Source organism: Oncorhynchus tshawytscha, linkage group LG10, assembly GCF_018296145.1.
Source record: "Oncorhynchus tshawytscha isolate Ot180627B linkage group LG10, Otsh_v2.0, whole genome shotgun sequence".
Lineage (NCBI taxonomy): Eukaryota > Metazoa > Chordata > Actinopteri > Salmoniformes > Salmonidae > Oncorhynchus > Oncorhynchus tshawytscha.
The window spans coordinates 34,986,520-35,003,481 of NC_056438.1; the positions used below are offsets into that span (position 1 = coordinate 34,986,520).

A 16,962-nucleotide genomic window follows, 5' to 3' on the forward strand; every position below is an offset into this window, starting at 1 on the left:
GGATATATGGGCACAGTCACCCAGGAAAAAGGTTTAAAGGAATAGTTTGCCATGTCTTTGTATTATGGTCATATGATTCTTAAAGGTTCACTACAGTCACGATGCTCCATCTGAAATCTCCTTCCACCTGAGAGGGCCCACCTTGAAAACAAATCATTAGTTTAGAAGACAAAGTAAGAGTGACGACTGAATCTATCCGCTTGAAATGGACAGATCAGTGCATCCCCTTCCCCAAACCCCCTGCTGCACACCTGAACCTCATTTTGATTGGCGGTGATATGTGTGGGATCACTTTTAGACAGTGTGAGGTCACTTTATAGGAGCAGTTGTTTTTGGAGAAGCTTGGCAAGTTGAATGGGGTGATCATGTGACCAGAGTGGATTATTCTCGGTAATAATTGACAAGCACAATGCAATATCTCCTAATGTTTGTATTTTTTGCCACTGAATTCATATCCAAAGGAGACTTTGTTGTGGAGTACCGAGGTGAACTGCTTACACAACAGGAGAGCGAGGTCCGAGCTGATCAGTACAATCATTCTGAAAAGGTGTTTATTTTCAATGGAAAGGAAGAACATGGTGGTAAGTAGGATTGATGAGAACAAAATAAACATATTATCACCTTTTGAGATCTTAAAAAAGCAACAACATTCAAATGGAGACAGACATTTTAATGGTTGGTGGCACAATATGCACTGTAGGCCTATCTCAGGCCCAGATCCTAATTTGACCTTGTCCCTGACCTAAACAGTGAGGAAAAATATTAGTCTTCAAACCAACTGGTTCACTATCAGAGCATCTGCACTCCTTTTTTAAACAACGCGTTTGGGACTTTTCTGTCCCTTTTCTGAAATATAAACCCTGTGCTGCAATATCTTCATTAAACTGTGACATGTTATGTTTCTATGCAGCATTGATGCATCTGAAGAGGACTCCTCCCTTGGGAGACTCGTTAATGGTGATCACGAAAAACACAATCTCAAAATGAAGGACATTCGAGCAAACGATGAGCCACACTTGTGCCTCTACGCAACTCGAGATATTGTAACTGCCGAAGAGTTGACTTATAGTTACGGTGATTCTGACTGGCCATGGACAACACAGGTGAGGAACTTTTTTAAAAAAGATGCTAGATGAAATTACCACCCATCTTGGAAGAGCCGTGATGATGAGCAATTCACTACCCTGTCATGCAATATGCTGTAATGCAGACAGTGTTTCTTAACTACCAAGATGTAATTGATGTTTAACTGTTGTCTTGGTTCACTTATTTCAGGTCATCAAAGCTGATGTGTCGTCCAGCCCAAAACCTATGGTAAGAACTTTACTAATGTCATAGATCAATATGAGTTTATTTTTTCACATTTACTATTTCACTTTCACAAATACACATTTATAGTCTAACATCAATTGCACTGGAATGCAGTGCACTTGTTGCATACATCAAAAGTTAACTAAATATACAATACATTCAAATAAATTAAATAAAAACATTAGCAATAAGAACTCAGTAGTTAGGCTCTTGTAGTTAGGCTCATTTAGTAGCCCAACTAATGAGAGTATTGCGCTTCTCCTGAAAAGTTCAGTCCTGCATCTGACCAGAATAGGATGTTCAAACCTAAGTATTACACCTATGGCATTTCCTGTGTGCTTTCTTATACAGTAAGTCCCCAGATGTATACAATGCATTAGATCACATTTTTGGCCAAAACCTGAGTTGATTAGAGGGGATTTTTCAGTGTTTTAAAAATGTTGATTATGTGTCAGCATCCAGGGGTGTGTCAGTTTCTACAAAAACAGTCTCTTAGTGCATAGATGTCTGTGACTATTTTGCCTGTTGGTCACAGGCTGGGAGCAGCACAGGCTGGGAGCAGCACGGGCTGTGGCAGAGCAGAGCACCTGGAGCACTTGTATCTGTTCTTATCAGTTTAATATCTGATACGTCCCCCATCGGGGGACTACATATTAAATGGATTTTTCGAACAGGGAGTCGGAAATGGGGCTTGCTCCGTCCGCTCCACGCATCGACCAGGTATTGCAGTACCTCCGGGAACGGTGCAACACTTTTCTCCCGTTGTCAAGGGAAAAATACTCATTCACAAAGCTATGTAAACAGCTAGCTTAGCTTAGCTAGCTAGCAGAAGAAGAGAAGGAAAGAAACATTCAAACTGAAAAAAGGGCGAAGCGCCTTTCAATGGGGCCCCCAGTTTCCCGCCATTTTACTTAAAAAAAAAAAAAAAAAAAAAAATTGGGCCAGGATAGTGTGTGTGAGTGTGTGTGTGTGTGTGTGTGTGTCTTTTTCTCTCTCTCTCTCTCTCTCTCTCTGTGTCTCTCTCTGTGTGTCTGTGACCTTCTTTTCATCCACAGGCCTCGAAAACTTGGAAGAGTGGGTTCCGGGAGCACCCGCGGGACCCCGGCCTACAGTGCACAGAGTGTGTCTCGGGCCCCCGACCTCTGACTTCCATATGACTCTGGTTTCTCTTCATTACGCACAAGCCTTTCGCCTTTTACTAAAGACTTCCGTGGAGAGGAACACTTGCGAGTTCGACGTATTTTGGAGCGGCTTTGCTTCTTGCAGAGCCCGGTATCTTGTTTCAAGAGAAATTGACATAGATGGGCCAGGATAGTGACTTAAAGATGCATTAGCGACTTTTTTGAAAAAAAACACCTGCCTGTCTGTAGCCGGGGAAACGGTGGGTGGGTGGGAGGGATTGGAGGAGCCGGCTCTTGCCAACCCACCCGCTGAGGTCTGTCGAGACCCCCGGGGGCCCGGCGGTTGCAGGGTTCCATTTGTGGGTTATCGCTTCTTGGCCTTTTGGCTCAGATACAAGCTTGACACCGAGGTGTCCTAGAGCCCCTGAGTCAAGAGGTCGAAGTACGGAGAATTTTTGCTTGTTTGGGCTATTTTTCCCTCTCTTTTTGCAAACAAAAATTATACAACTGTTTCTTTTTTGAAGAAAGCCGTTTTTTGGGGTTTTTCAGATTACTCCATTTACAAGGAAGAAATGGCAAGAATGCAGAACAACAGGATGATCCCCGGGATTGGGCAAGCCAATTCCATAAGGTTTACTTGGAAGGAGAAGGGCATGGAACCAATTGGACGGGAGAGCTTCGGGAGAGCTGTCCTGATGGGAGTCTTGAAGCTCACGGTTAAGGATGTGCTCTGTCTCCAAGGGAACCAGATGGAGGGGGCCTTTGATGTGACCCTCTACAACGAAGAGAAACATGAGGAGATAATGAAGAAGGTCAAAGAAGTGGGGGGTGAAAAGCCATTGGTACATTATACAGTCACCAGCCTGGCTAAGAACAATTTCAGGGTGGTGACTGTAAATATGTATAACCCGCATGTAAAGGAAGAAGATGTGAGGGCCTTCCTGGGGAGGTATATGGAAAATATCTCCTCAGCAAGGCTCCTCAGGGACTCTCTGGGGTTTTGGAAAGGGAGGAGGAGTTTCCAGGCACTCCTCAAAGAAGACCCCAAGGGCCTGGGGGGTTACCTCCATCCCCCCGCAATGTTCTCCCTGGGGGCTGACCGGGGGACGTTATATTATGCCCGTCAGCCTCCATTCTGCAGGCGTTGTATGGCCTACGGACATACCATGGCCTCGTGCGAAGACATCAGAAAGTGCAGGATCTGCGGATCGGGTGAGCACGAGGCCAGGGCTGTGGCGAGCCCAAGGTGTGCCACGGGTGTGGTTCAGCAGCACACCTGTGGCGGGATTGCCCAGCTCGCCAGAGGTCATACGCGTCTGCAGCTGGAGGGAGAACGGGAGCGGGGGATGGGGGAAGAGGAGGAGGTCCTTACAGCAACACGGGCCCAGAAAGAACAGCTGCTCAGGAGGAAGCAGCGGCAGGAGAAGAGGGGAGGAAAGAGACGGATGAAGGCAATGGAGTAAAAGGCCTGGAGAAGGAAACAACGGAGGAAGAGGGGGCTGAGAAGGAGAGGGCAACAGGACATGAAGGACCGGAGGGAGGGGAGGGGGTGTGAGTGGTGTGAGAGAGTGGGGGGACAGCATGTCCAGTTTCCTTGTAGAGGAGATGAGGGAAATGGTGGAGGAGCTAGCGGGGAAGAGGGGTGGTGTCTCCCCGCTACCTCCTACACCAAAAAAGAAAGGGAAAAGGAAGGGGCCAGGCAGGGAGAAGGAGGGGGGGTAGCCAAGAGAGGGATGGGGGAGGGAAAGAAACATTTGTCCTCTCTTTTTTCCTCAGCCCCTCAGCAATTGGTGGAAGGTGAATCCCTGGAGGCTGTTCGGGACGTTTTGACTGGGGGTTCTCCCAACTCCTCTTTGAGGAGGTGGGGTCCCCTGGTCTCGGCCCGGCAGTTTTCAGGGAGGGGGAAATGGAGGGTGTTGGTGGGGAACCCAGGATGCAGGGAAATCGGCCTAACACCATACCTGCATCCTGGGTTGGAGTAATGGAGGAGGACGGGGGGACGTCAGATGAGGGGAAGACGTCCCTACCGGATGTGATGGACCAGGGGAGCATCAGGTGAGCCTCCTGTTTGTTTTGGGTTTGTTTTGAAAAATGAGGTTTATTTTGTTTTTGTTTTATAATAGAATATTATGTTAATTTTGTTTAGTTTAAATGTAAGGGGTTTAAGGGACTTTGTTAAGAGGAGGGCGGTTTTTAGTTTTTTAGAGGGGGTGGGTTTTGATGTTTGTTTTTTACAGGAGGTTCACCTGAGGGATGGAGGGGATGTAAAAGGTTTAGGAGGGAGTGGGATAGGGGTTTTTCGTTGTGGGGCATAGGAGGGGTGCACTCAACAGGGGTAGGGATATTATTTGGGAATAAGGAGATAGTTGTAGAGAGCACTTTTGTTGTAGTACAGGGGAGAGTTTTGGAGTAGATGTCACATATAGGGATATTAGATATAGGTTATTTGGGGTGTATGGGCCACAGGTGGCGGCAGACAGGAGGGAGATGGTGGACTGTCTGGCGCCCCTGTGTGTCACAAATAGGCACTTGGTGATAGGAGGTGATTTTAATATAGATTTAGGGATAGGGGGATAGTAGTGCAGGCGCCATCACCGGGCTAATGGCGTGCCATGGTCTGGTTGATGGTGGCCTGCACACTACTCCGGCAATGGTCGGTCCCACATGGCGCAACTCCAGGGGGGTTGCGCGGAGGCTCGACTATATTTTTGTATCCAGGTCTTTGGGTCAGTTGTCTGGGCGGCTGTTGCCTGTCTTCTTTTCGGACCTTGACGGGGTGCTCCTGCAGGTGGGGTCGCCAGTCTGCCTCTTCGGTAGGGGGTACTGGAAATTAGATCGGGATGTACTGGATAAGCAAGTTTTTGTCAATGCCGTTACAGGGGTGTTTCGGAGGCTTGAAGGCCTCCGGCCCATGTGTGAGGGGGTGTTAGAGTGGTGGGATATAGTAAAGGTAAGGATTAGGGCCTTTATTATAGGATATGGTAAGAGGAAAAAAGGGAGGAAAGGAGGGAGGTGGATCATATCCAAAGGTTGCTCGAACTCGAGTACGAGGCAGGCAACCTTGGCGGGTCGATTGACTGGGAGAGATCCACAGCCCTGAAGGCGCAGCTCAGGGAGCTGCAGGAGCAGAAGGCTCGAGCTTTCCTGGAGCGTGCACATAGTGGCTTTTTAGAACACAACGAGACTTGTTCCGCCATGTTCTTTAAATACTCATTCACAAAGCTATGTAAACAGCTAGCTAGCTAGCAGAAAAAGAGAAGGAAAGAAACATTCAAACTGAAAAAAGGGCGAAGCGCCCTTCAAATGGGGTCCCCCGTTTCCCTCCATTTTACTTAAAAAAAATTAAAATAATAATAATACAAGGGGAAAAGGAAGAAGAGGAGGGTCACTGACCGGGTTGTGGTGGAAAGCACAGGAGGCCATTGGTGTCCATGTCCAACCGGTTTACAGTGCTGAACCCTGATACCGGGGATGAAGGGTCAGATGTGGGGGCTGAGACCCAGGAACCAGTTGTTTTGAAGTTTCTTGCACTGGTGGTCTATGAAGCCTTGATGGGGGGGTCTGGGGATCAGGTCCAGGGGTTCTGTTTGGTTCCTGCGCTTCCTGGGACAGGCACCTCGGAGACGGACACCAATCCTGAGGAGGCTTCAATGGACTGTGCACAGGTACTGTCCGGGGGAGACCACTCTTCCAGTCCTGTGCAAGCATCGCAGGTCTGTGGACAGGTACCAACCTGTGTGGACTCCTTTTCCAGCCCTGCCGAACAGTTACCTGGAAGGGGTGAATGGCTTTGGGATGGGGGTGGCCCCTGGGTGATCTTGTTTAGTTCCTTCCTTTGTATGGCCCTTTTTACAGTAGTATCAGTTAATGTAAGGGGATTAACCTTTGAGTTAGGGGGCAGTATTTTAATTTTTGGAGAAAAAAAACGTTCCCGTTTTAAACGGGATATTTTGTCAGGAAAAGATGCTAGAATATGCACATAATTGTTAGCTTTGTATAGAAAACACTAACGTTTCCAAAACTGTAAAGATATTGTCTGTGAGTATAACAGAACTGATGTTGCAGGCGAAAGCCTGAGAAAAATCCAATCCGGAAGTGCCCCAGGTTTTGAAAGTGCTGCGTTCCAATGACTCCCTATTCAGCTGTGAATGTACCATCAACGAGCTTACGCTTTCTACGTATTCCCCAAGGTGTCTTCAGCATTGTGACATAGTTTTACGCATTTCTGTTGAAGAATAGCCGTAGGCAGCCACATTGCGTAAGTGGTCACATGGTGGCTCTGAGAGAGATTCTCGCGTAAAATACAGAGGTAGCCATTACTCCAATCGGTCAGAGTGAAAAACGAATTGTCCCGACTGATATATTATCGAATAGATATTAGAAAAACACATTGAGGGTGGATTCTAAACAACGTTTGCCATGTTTCTGTCGATATTATGGAGCTAATTTGGAATATTTTTTGGCATTGTGGTGACCGCAATTTCCAGGCGATTTCTCAGCCAAACGTGAAGAACATACGGAACTATTTCACCTACAAAAATAATATTTTGGAAAAAATGAACTTTGGCTGTCTACCTGGGAGTCTCGTCAGTGAAAACATCCGAAGTTCATCAAAGGTAAACGATTTAATGTCATTGCTTTTCTGATTTCCGTGACAAGTTTGCCTGCTGCTAGCAAGGCATAATGCTATGCTAGGCTATGATAAACTTACACAAATGCTTGTCTAGCGTTGGCTGTAAAGCATATTTTGAAAATCTGAGATGACAGGGTGATTAACAAAAGGCTAAGCTGTGTTCCAATATATTTCACTTGTGATATTCATGAATAGGAAGATTTGTGTCCGTTGCGTTATGCTAATCTGTGTCAGATGATGATAACGGTCCCGTTCACGGGCTGGGCGTCACTACAGGTCAAGGGATATGGGGAAGAAAGGGGTGTTTCAGTACCTTTCCTGTGTCTCCTTCCAGGTTCTCTTTTTACAAGAGGTTTATTCAACCTCTCTAGGCTATGCGGGACGTTAGCGTCCCGCATAGGCTAACATCCAGTGAAATAGCATATCGCAAAGATACTAAATGCACAATTCGTAATATTAAACGTTCTTGTAAATACATGTATCTAACATCATTTAAAAGCTTAACTTCCTCTTAATCCAACCGCAGTGTCAGATTTTAAAAATGCTTTTCGGCGAAAGCAATCCTTACGATAATCTGACGACAGCGCGCCACACACACATATTACTAGCATTTTCCAACCAAGCATTAGCGTCACAAAAGTCAGAAATAGCAATAAAATAATCAATTACCTTTGGACCTTTTGTATTGCCAAAAGAAGATCTTCAATCTTCACAATAAATGGTTGTTTTGTTCGATTAAATCCATTTTTATAGCATAACGACACATTTTGTAAACGGCTCGAGTCATGAATTCCGTATCCTTCACCTTTCAACGAAACATTCGATGCAATTACTCACACTACATTTACGTTTATCTAGTCAGGGTTGGTTTCATTGTAATCCTCTGTTAGTAACACAACCATACATGGTTCTTTTTACGGGGCGTATTGACCGAAAGGAACTGATTTGAACACACCAAACAATGACCTCCTGCGCGCCAATGATATCACCAGTGCTTCTTTGAATGACTATTTCTGCCCAATCACCACTGATCGTCTTGAAATCTAGCTTGGTAGATCGCCAATGAGCTGAGGTATACGGCAATATCTAATGTTTATATCCGGGAAGACCAGCTCTTGAACGAAAGTCGAGCGTAACACAGCCATTCGCCATGGACATTTCTACCCGAAGGAGACACTTTGTTTGCGCGAAGCAGTATTGAGTCGGACATTTTCTGCTATTTTATTGAAAGAATTATGGTGAGTAAATCTGGAAAATCAAAGGCAAAGTCCAGGTATACAGATCTACATGATATTATTGACGAGATTGATAGAGAAAGTGACCCAGAGTTATAAGAAGATGTATCAGATTGTGAGACAAGTTTGGACTCCCAATTTCAGGAGATATTTCTGTATGGAGAAGAAGTAATTCTCATGCCGTTGTTTGAAATTAATAATATCAAATATTATTCATTTGAGTTGGAGATATTTTATTTTATTTGACATATTTTTATATATTCAGTAATAATGTTTGAAGTGGCTCCACATGGCTCTACATTGTGGGTGTGTGTCTATTTATTTATTTTACCTTTATTTAACCAGGTAGGCTAGTTGAGAACAAGTTCTCATTTGCAACTGCGACCTGGCCAAGATAAAGACAAAAGAAAGAACAGACAACAGAGTTACACATGGAGTAAACAATTAACAAGTCAATAACAGAGTAGAAAAATGTCTATATACATTGTGTGCAAAAGGCATGAGGAGGTAGGCGAATAATTACAATTTTGCAGATTAACACTGGAGTGATAAATGTTCAGATGGTCATGTACAGGTAGAGATATTGGTGTGCAAAAGAGCAGAAAAGTAAATAAATAAAAACAGTATTGGGATGAGGTAGGTAAAAATGGGTGGGCTATTTACCGATAGACTATGTACAGCTGCAGCGATCGGTTAGCTGCTCAGATAGCAGATGTTTGAAGTTGGTGAGGGAGATAAAAGTCTCCAACTTCAGCGATTTTTGCAATTCGTTCCAGTCACAGGCAGCAGAGAACTGGAACGAAAGGCGGCCAAATGAGGTGTTTGCTTTAGGGATGATCAGTGAGATACACCTGCTGGAGCGCGTGCTACGGGTGGGTGTTGCCATCGTGACCAGTGAACTGAGATAAGGCGGAGCTTTACCTAGCATGGACTTGTAGATGACTTGGAGCCAGTGGGTCTGGTGACGAATATGTAGCGAGGGCCAGCCGACTAGAGCATACAGGTCGCAGTGGTGGGTGGTATAAGGTGCTTTAGTGACAAAACGGATGGCACTGTGATAAACTGCATCCAGTTTGCTGAGTAGAGTGTTGGAAGCAATTTTGTAGATGACTTCTCCGAAGTCGAGGATCGGTAGGATAGTCAGTTTTACTAGGGTAAGTTTGGCGGCGTGAGTGAAGGAGGCTTTGTTGCGGAATAGAAAGCCGACTCTAGATTTGATTTTCGATTGGAGATGTTTGATATGAGTCTGGAAGGAGAGTTTACAGTCTAGCCAGACACCTAGGTACTTATAGATGTCCACATATTCAAGGTCGGAACCATCCAGGGTGGTGATGCTAGTCAGGCGTGCGGGTGCAGGCAGCGAATGGTTGAAAAGCATGCATTTGGTTTTACTAGCGTTTAAGAGCAGTTGGAGGCCACGGAAGGAGTGTTGTATGGCATTGAAGCTCGTTTGGAGGTTAGATAGCACAGTGTCCAAGGAGGGCCGGAAGTATATAGAATGGTGTAGTCTGCATAGAGGTGGATCAGGGAATCGCCCGCAGCAAGAGCAACATCATTGATATATACAGAGAAAAGAGTCGGCCCGAGAATTGAACCCTGTGGCACCCCCATAGAGACTGCCAGAGGACCGGACAGCATGCCATCCGATTTGACACACTGAACTCTGTCTGCAAAGTAGTTGGTGAACCAGGCAAGGCAGTCATCAGAAATACCGAGGCTACTGAGTCTGCCGATAAGAATATGGTGATTGACAGAGTCGAAAGCCTTGGCAAGGTCGATGAAGACGGCTGCACAGTACTGTCTTTTATCGATGGCGGTTATGATATCGTTTAGTACCTTGAGGCTGAGGTGCACCCGTGACCGGCTCGGAAACCAGATTGCACAGCGGAGAAGGTACGGTGGGATTCGAGATGGTCAGTGACCTGTTTGTTGACTTGGCTTTCGAAGACCTTAGATAGGCAGGGCAGGATGGATATAGGTCTGTAACAGTTTAGGTCCAGGGTGTCTCCCCCTTTGAAGAGGGGGATGACTGCGGCAGCTTTCCATTCCTTGGGGATCTCAGATGATATGAAAGAGAGGTTGAACAGGCTGGTAATAAGGGTTGCGACAATGGCGGCGGATAGTTTCAGAAATAGAGGGTCCAGATTGTCAAGCCCAGCTGATTTGTACGGGTCCAGGTTTTGCAGCTCTTTCAGAACATCTGCTATCTGGATTTGGGTAAAGGAGAACCTGGAGAGGCTTGGGCGAGTAGCTGCGGGGGGCGGAGCTGTTGGCCGGGGTTGGAGTAGCCAGGCGGAAGGCATGGCCAGCTGTTGAGAAATGCTTGTTGAAGTTTTCGATAATCATGGATTTATCGGTGGTGACCGTGTTACCTAGCCTCAGTGCAGTGGGCAGCTGGGAGGAGGTGCTCTTGTTCTCCATGGACTTCACAATGTCCCAGAACTTTTTGGAGTTGGAGCTACAGGATGCAAATTTCTGCCTGAAGAAGCTGGCCTTAGCTTTCCTGACTGACTGCGTGTATTGGTTCCTGACTTCCCTGAACAGTTGCATATCGCGGGGACTATTCGATGCTATTGCAGTCCGCCACAGGATGTTTTTGTGCTGGTCGAGGGCAGTCAGGTCTGGAGTGAACCAAGGGCTATATCTGTTCTTAGTTCTGCATTTGATGTATTTTTATCTAAATATGGAATGGAACAGAACCTCACCTTAGTTATTTATGTTCCCTACTCTGTATATAATCTGTGTTTCTGTATATATTATTTTTTACATGTATTTTATCTGACATATATATATATATTCAGTAATGAAATGTTTGAAGTGGCTCCACATTGTGGGTGTGTGTATGTCTGTAAATATTAGATGTGTTTTATCTAAACATGGAACGGAAGAGAACCTCACCTTAGTGATTTACGTTCCCTACTCTGTATATAATCTGTGTCTTTATTTCACAGTCCCTCCGATTCTGATTGGGAGCCCCCACTGCCAAGGTGCCCATCCCCCACAGTAGCAGGATCATCTAGCCGGACCCCTGCTGTCTCCGGCTCCACACCTACCCCCGCCCTGCTAGGTGTGAAGTCTGTGACAAAGAAGCGGAGGTGGGGAAGAGCTAAACCTGCAATCAGAGAGGAGAAGGGTCATTGGCACTCTGTGCTGGAGGAGGATGTGTTACCTACACCTCCAGTATTCAGACCGAAAAGGCCATCGGTACCTCAGCTGGATATAACCTCCAAGTACAGCCCCATGCAACTTTTTCAGCTGTTTTCCACCTCGGCAGTTGTTGATTCCCTGGTGTCGAACACAAATAAGTATGGTGCTAAGAAGCAGGCAGGCAAGAAAGAGGTATGGAAGCCCATTTCCATGTCAGATGTTTCTTGTCAATGGTCATTTACATGGATCTTGTGAAGCTAAAATCAAATAGATTTTGGAAAACCGCTCCCCTCTATCAACTGCCTTTCCCCTCCACTGTCATATCATGCAAAAGGTTTCTGACAATCTCACGGGCGCTTCATATCAGTGACCGAGAAGAAGAGAGGCACAGCAAGGTTTGATAGGCTCTGCAAAATAAAACCTCTACCCCAGCATTGTTGAGGCCTGCAAAACCTATTTTCAGCCTGCCCAGAACGTTTCCATCGATGAGAGGATGGTAAGCTTCAAAGGTCAGAATTGGCCTAAAACAATATATGCTTAAGGGACATGGGGGATGTTTCTGTTTTTTCAAGGGGGTGGATGAAGGGAGAGTCCAGATGGGGGTTGGGAGGGTGCACTCCTCTGGGGTGGGGATTTTGTTTGGTGGGTTCTTTTTCTGTCATACAGGGAGTGTTTTAGTAGTTGATGCAGACTGGAGTGGGCACCTGCTGAACCTCGAGGTAGAATATATTTTTTTTGTTCCTGCCAGATGTTGGCGTTACTAACAGAACTGTGGTTTTGGGCGGGGATTTCATTGACTCCTTCGAAAGCACTGGAGACTTTAGCCTACCCTATTTGGTTTCTGTGGTTACATTTTTTTCTTTTAGGGACTATTTCAGATTCAGTGACCCCAATGGGGAGGAGGGTATGACATGGGAAATCACAAGGGGTTTCCGTAGTCTTGTAGATTTGATTTTTTTTAACTATCTGTGCCAGTCTCGCAAGTCACCATTTCTCCAGCCCAGGTAGTGTTCTCGGTAGAAGTGCCAATTTTTGGCAGAGGTTTTTGGGAATTAAACAACCACATTTTGGCATATCTTTCTTTTAGGGAGGCTTTTAAATCCCATTATGAGATATTGGGTGACCTCAAGCCATTTTTTGGTTCCCTAGTCGAATGGGGGTGTGTAAAGCGCAATGTGCGCACCCTGGCCATTTCACATTGTGTCGCTACGGCCCGTACAGATAGGGAGGTTTTTCAACGGCTTCAGGGGGAGCTGATTGCCTTGGTGTCAGCTGAGAACAAGGGTGAGGGGAGTGATGTGGAGAGGATGGAGGTTTTAAAAAGTAAGTTGGGGCTGTATTTTCAGGGGAAGGCCAGGGACTTTCTCTTTAGGTGTCAAACAGACAAGTTCGAGTTTGGGGAGGCTAGCAGTTCATATTTTTTAAAACAAGTTAAAGTTGACCGTGCCAAAGCAGGTATTGCTCAGCTGCAAACAGAAGGGGGGGAATGGTTTCTGACCCCAAGGGCATGGTAGAAGCAGCGTCCTCCTACCAATAATATTTTAAGGAGAAGGACATAGATGGCTCAACAGAACATGTCGTCTTAGGGTTTTTGAGGGAAAAGGTTCCCCCGGAGGCAGCCTCTGATCTTGACCGCCCGTTCGAGCTTGCGGAGGTTGAGGCTGCTTTGTGGGTTTTACCAACTGACAAGGTTCCAGGTTACGATAGGCATGCTCTGGAGTTTTATGTTACCTTTTGGAAAATATTGGGCAGAGATTTTCTTTCGGGGAAAAAAAGGAGTGTATCAAGGCTTCTGGGGTCTTGACACTGCCTTTCAAGAAAGGGGAAAGTATAACCTAGGGAACTACAGGCCCATTACGCTATTGTGCGCAGACTACAAGGTGGCAGCCCATGTCCTAGTGGGCCGCCTAAGGAAGGGACGGTGCTCCCCTGGGTTATAATTTGGGTTTCCGTTTGTTTTGTGATTTAAATGCCTTGTTTTGAGTATTTGTGGTGGTTTTTTTTTTTTTGCTGAGAGTTTAATAGAACCTTTTAATCATCTGATGTCTTTGATTTAAAATTTTAACCATGAAATTAAAGAAGGAAATGGCATTTTTAGCAAAACAGAAAAGTAGGGGGTTATTTTAAGAAGTAAGGAGAGGGAATTAGAAGGGGAGAAGTGTACGAGGCACTTTAAGAAAATAGTTAGAAAGGGTATGACAATGACAGGATTAAAAACAAAGATGGGTTTTAAAAACAGATAGAGGGAATAAAAGTAGTAGTCGAGGATGCTTATGGGGAACTGTTTGGAGTAAAATATTTGTGTGAGGAAACCATGGGGGACATTTTAACATACATTGACAGGACCTTACTCAACACCTGACAATGACAGAAATTGATAAAGGACTGAAACATTTTAAGAGGGTAAGTCACCAGGGGAGGACAGCCTCCCCTTGGAGTTATCTGAACTATTGGGATGTCTTAGCCGACAAACTTCTGTCTTTACTGACTTTGAACAAATTTTAGAGTAGGGATTGTGACTCTTTTACACAAGACAAACTAAGGTTCTAACACTTTTAGAATGTCTTCTGTTTTAGGGAAGGTTCCAACGGACCAAACCTGTTTTAGGGAAGTTCCCAGAAGGAAGATCACGGGCAGCCTGATACTGATCCGAGATGCCATCTGTTATGCTTGAGACAGAAACATGCGGCTTGTAGTCCTAAATTTAGATTTTGATCGCGCCTCGCACCAGTACCTCTTCAAGGTACTGGGAGTACACTGCGACGTCTATCAGGGCTGTCCGTTATCTCCTCTTCCGTTTGTGGCCTGCATCAAACCACTGGCACAGGTCTTGAGAAGGGACCAACGGATCAGTGGGGTGGGTATCCCGGGGAGTGGGGAGGATGACTGCCCAGTGCGTTTTTTACATGGACGTTGTCAACCTTTTATCTGTCGACAGGACCCTGGACAGAACAGACTGGTACGGACGAGCCTCTGGGGCGAGACTGTACAGAGACAAAACAGAAGCCCATTTTTTCCAACCATGGGCAGACCCAGACTTAACCAGACTACCACTGACTGGTAAAATGACCTACATAAGGGTACTAGGGGAAAGTTTGACAGGGAGGGAGGAGGAAGTGGCAAATGGAGTGGGATCCTGGGGACAGTAAGACAGAAACTCGATTTTTAATCAGTTCTGATTTTATCCCCCCAAGAATAACTTTTAGCACTGGAACAGATGCAGTTTTACTTGCTGTGGGGAAGCAATTGGGAGAGGCTGAGAGGGAGGTGGTCAAAAGGCCCAGGTCCAAGGGGGGGAAAGGCTTGCCTGACCTTGTTCGTGGGCAACCGCTACACAGCGTTACATCTGACTCTTGCCACCTCCCCCGGTCAACAACAAGACCCAGGCCCTCACGCAGTTCTGGCTAGGATCTTACCTCAGAACCCTGAGGCTGATCCCAGTCTCTTTCCTGCTCCCTGCACACTATACCCAGCTCCAGAAGTTAAGACATTTTTAACTGGAAAAAGAGGCAGTAACCGTTTGAGCTATACACCGTGCTCTTCTCTCTCTTTTGCAGGAGCGGGAACCAGTGTGTCCAGTGCACGGGCTCGCTACAGGCGAGCCCACAGCGGTTTGGTGCAACGTGGCCCATCCAGCTCTGCTGAACCGTCAACGGGACTTGTCCTGCATTGTCACCCACGAGATCCTCCAGGTCAGGGCCGTTATGCAGTCCCGGGGCATGGTGAGGACACCCGACCAGGCTGCGGCCAAGAGGAGTCGGTGAGGCACTTGCTCTGGGAGTGCAGAGCTGCCAGGGGCCTGTAGAAAGAAGCACTGTGGTCCTCTCACAACCTGCTGGTAGCAAAACGATTCATGTCCACCCCCCAGGCAGTGGCCATGGTAGCCACGGTAAACCTGGGGTGGTACAGAAGGGGGCCTCAACCCAAGGCGAAGGGTTCCCCACAACACCCAAGGACCCGGCCTGACAGCGCTGCAGCGCCTAGTGGATGGATCTCCTCTGGGCCCCGAAGGACAGACCGGTTATTGAATTCGGAATAGCACTTTTTTAAACAAAGTTTGTTTTTAAACATGTTTTACTTTTGTTAAATTTTGTACACAATTGAAATGGCTTTTACAGATTTGGATGTTTTACAAGAAAAAATACATTTATTCATGGTTGTTTCTATTGTTTTTAACAGACTAACAATTGAAATGTAATATTCAAATGCTGTTTTTACGTGTATAAATGTTGTACAAATATAAATGAGCTGTTTTAAAAGGGACGTCACGTCACTTAAATAATAGTAATATTAATAATCTGTCCTGTGTGTATTTTCTATGACAGTTGCTGCATTTGATCGGAGAGGCGATCATAGGCCGGAGTTATTTTGTTAAGTGTATTATTGTTCTGTTTCACAATTATTTTATTTTGCCCTGGGTAAGGAGGTGGTCTCGGTGATAGACTACAGGCCCGCTGCTCCTTTTCCTTTCTTTCTTAATTTATATTTTGTTTTTCTTTTTTGCTTGTCCTGTTTTGCATTTCCCCTCTCCTGTATATAATTTTCTCTTCCCTTAGCTCCTCCCAGTGTCTTCAGTTTTGTGTTGTCTGCTAGCTGGGGTGGCCTGCTAGCCTGGTCTGCGATCTCATCTGATCTTGGAAGCTAAAGCAGGGTCAGTGATTGAAGACGTTTTTGCAGGCAAGTTGGTTTTGTAGGAGAGGGAATTGTTCGCTGCTTTTTGGTATATATATTTTGGTTGGCATTGGTTTGAATTTGTTAGAATAGTTTTTTATTATTAGTTGAGTTTCACCAGCTTATGTTGTTGGGGGAAGGGTCTCTGTATAAGCAGATGGATTACAATAGCTTCTATGACCACCGCAAGGAAACTGAAAGAGTGCAGGACATGAAGTAAATAATCATGGTGCACCACCACTGAGGGAGAAATCCTATGATAGGGCTTGTATTGTGGAGGTGGATATCACTGGGAATCGTAAACTAATGATGGAATTGCTGTGAGGGATAGAGAAGGCATGCTGAGCAGTGACAGGGTGCAGATGCAAGGGGGATCAGGAGTACGAGATAACGATGTCACTTGTCCATGGGAAGGAGTAACTGATGGATGGACTGAAAATCAAATCGTGTACGGTAATGGCGAGGAACATTTCATCGGATGAACTGGTGGCGTCCTTCATGAATTTATCCGTGTATATTAGCGATGATGCTATTGTTGCCAAATTGGAAGGATGGGGTGTGTCGGCAGTTTCTGATTTAGAAGAAATTATGGCTGGTAACGGAGATAGCGGATGTCACAAGATTCTGCAAGGTCCGGTTCACAGACGTGATGCACTCACTACCGTATTCTGCAAAGTTCGACACGACAGGCAAGTTAGTGTGCCGAATTTGTATTCAGCCTGGCCACGTAGTCCGGAATTGCCATGATTTTTTTATAACGGCGATGCAGAATACAAGGGCATTATGCAGAGTGGGTCGCAAAAGTGGGAAGACATTGCAATGGGTGTGGTGAGAGGCATCCACT

At 45.8% G+C, this 16,962-nt stretch overlaps 1 long non-coding RNA gene, 1 other non-coding gene and 1 pseudogene across 2 annotated transcripts; all 3 read left to right on the forward strand.

Moving 5' to 3' along the window:
- Window positions 1-466: 466 nt before the first annotated feature.
- On the forward strand, window positions 467-1,423 carry LOC121847624. Its single transcript, XR_006084463.1, has 3 exons — window positions 467-581; window positions 911-1,103; window positions 1,276-1,423. It is a non-coding gene; the product is annotated as an uncharacterized LOC121847624 (long non-coding RNA).
- A 470-nt stretch (window positions 1,424-1,893) lies between these two features.
- On the forward strand, window positions 1,894-2,065 carry LOC112239275 (annotated as a pseudogene).
- A 400-nt stretch (window positions 2,066-2,465) lies between these two features.
- LOC112239278 lies at window positions 2,466-2,581 on the forward strand. Its single transcript, XR_002951788.2, has one exon. It is a non-coding gene; the product is annotated as a U5 spliceosomal RNA (small nuclear RNA).
- Window positions 2,582-16,962: the final 14,381 nt, after the last annotated feature.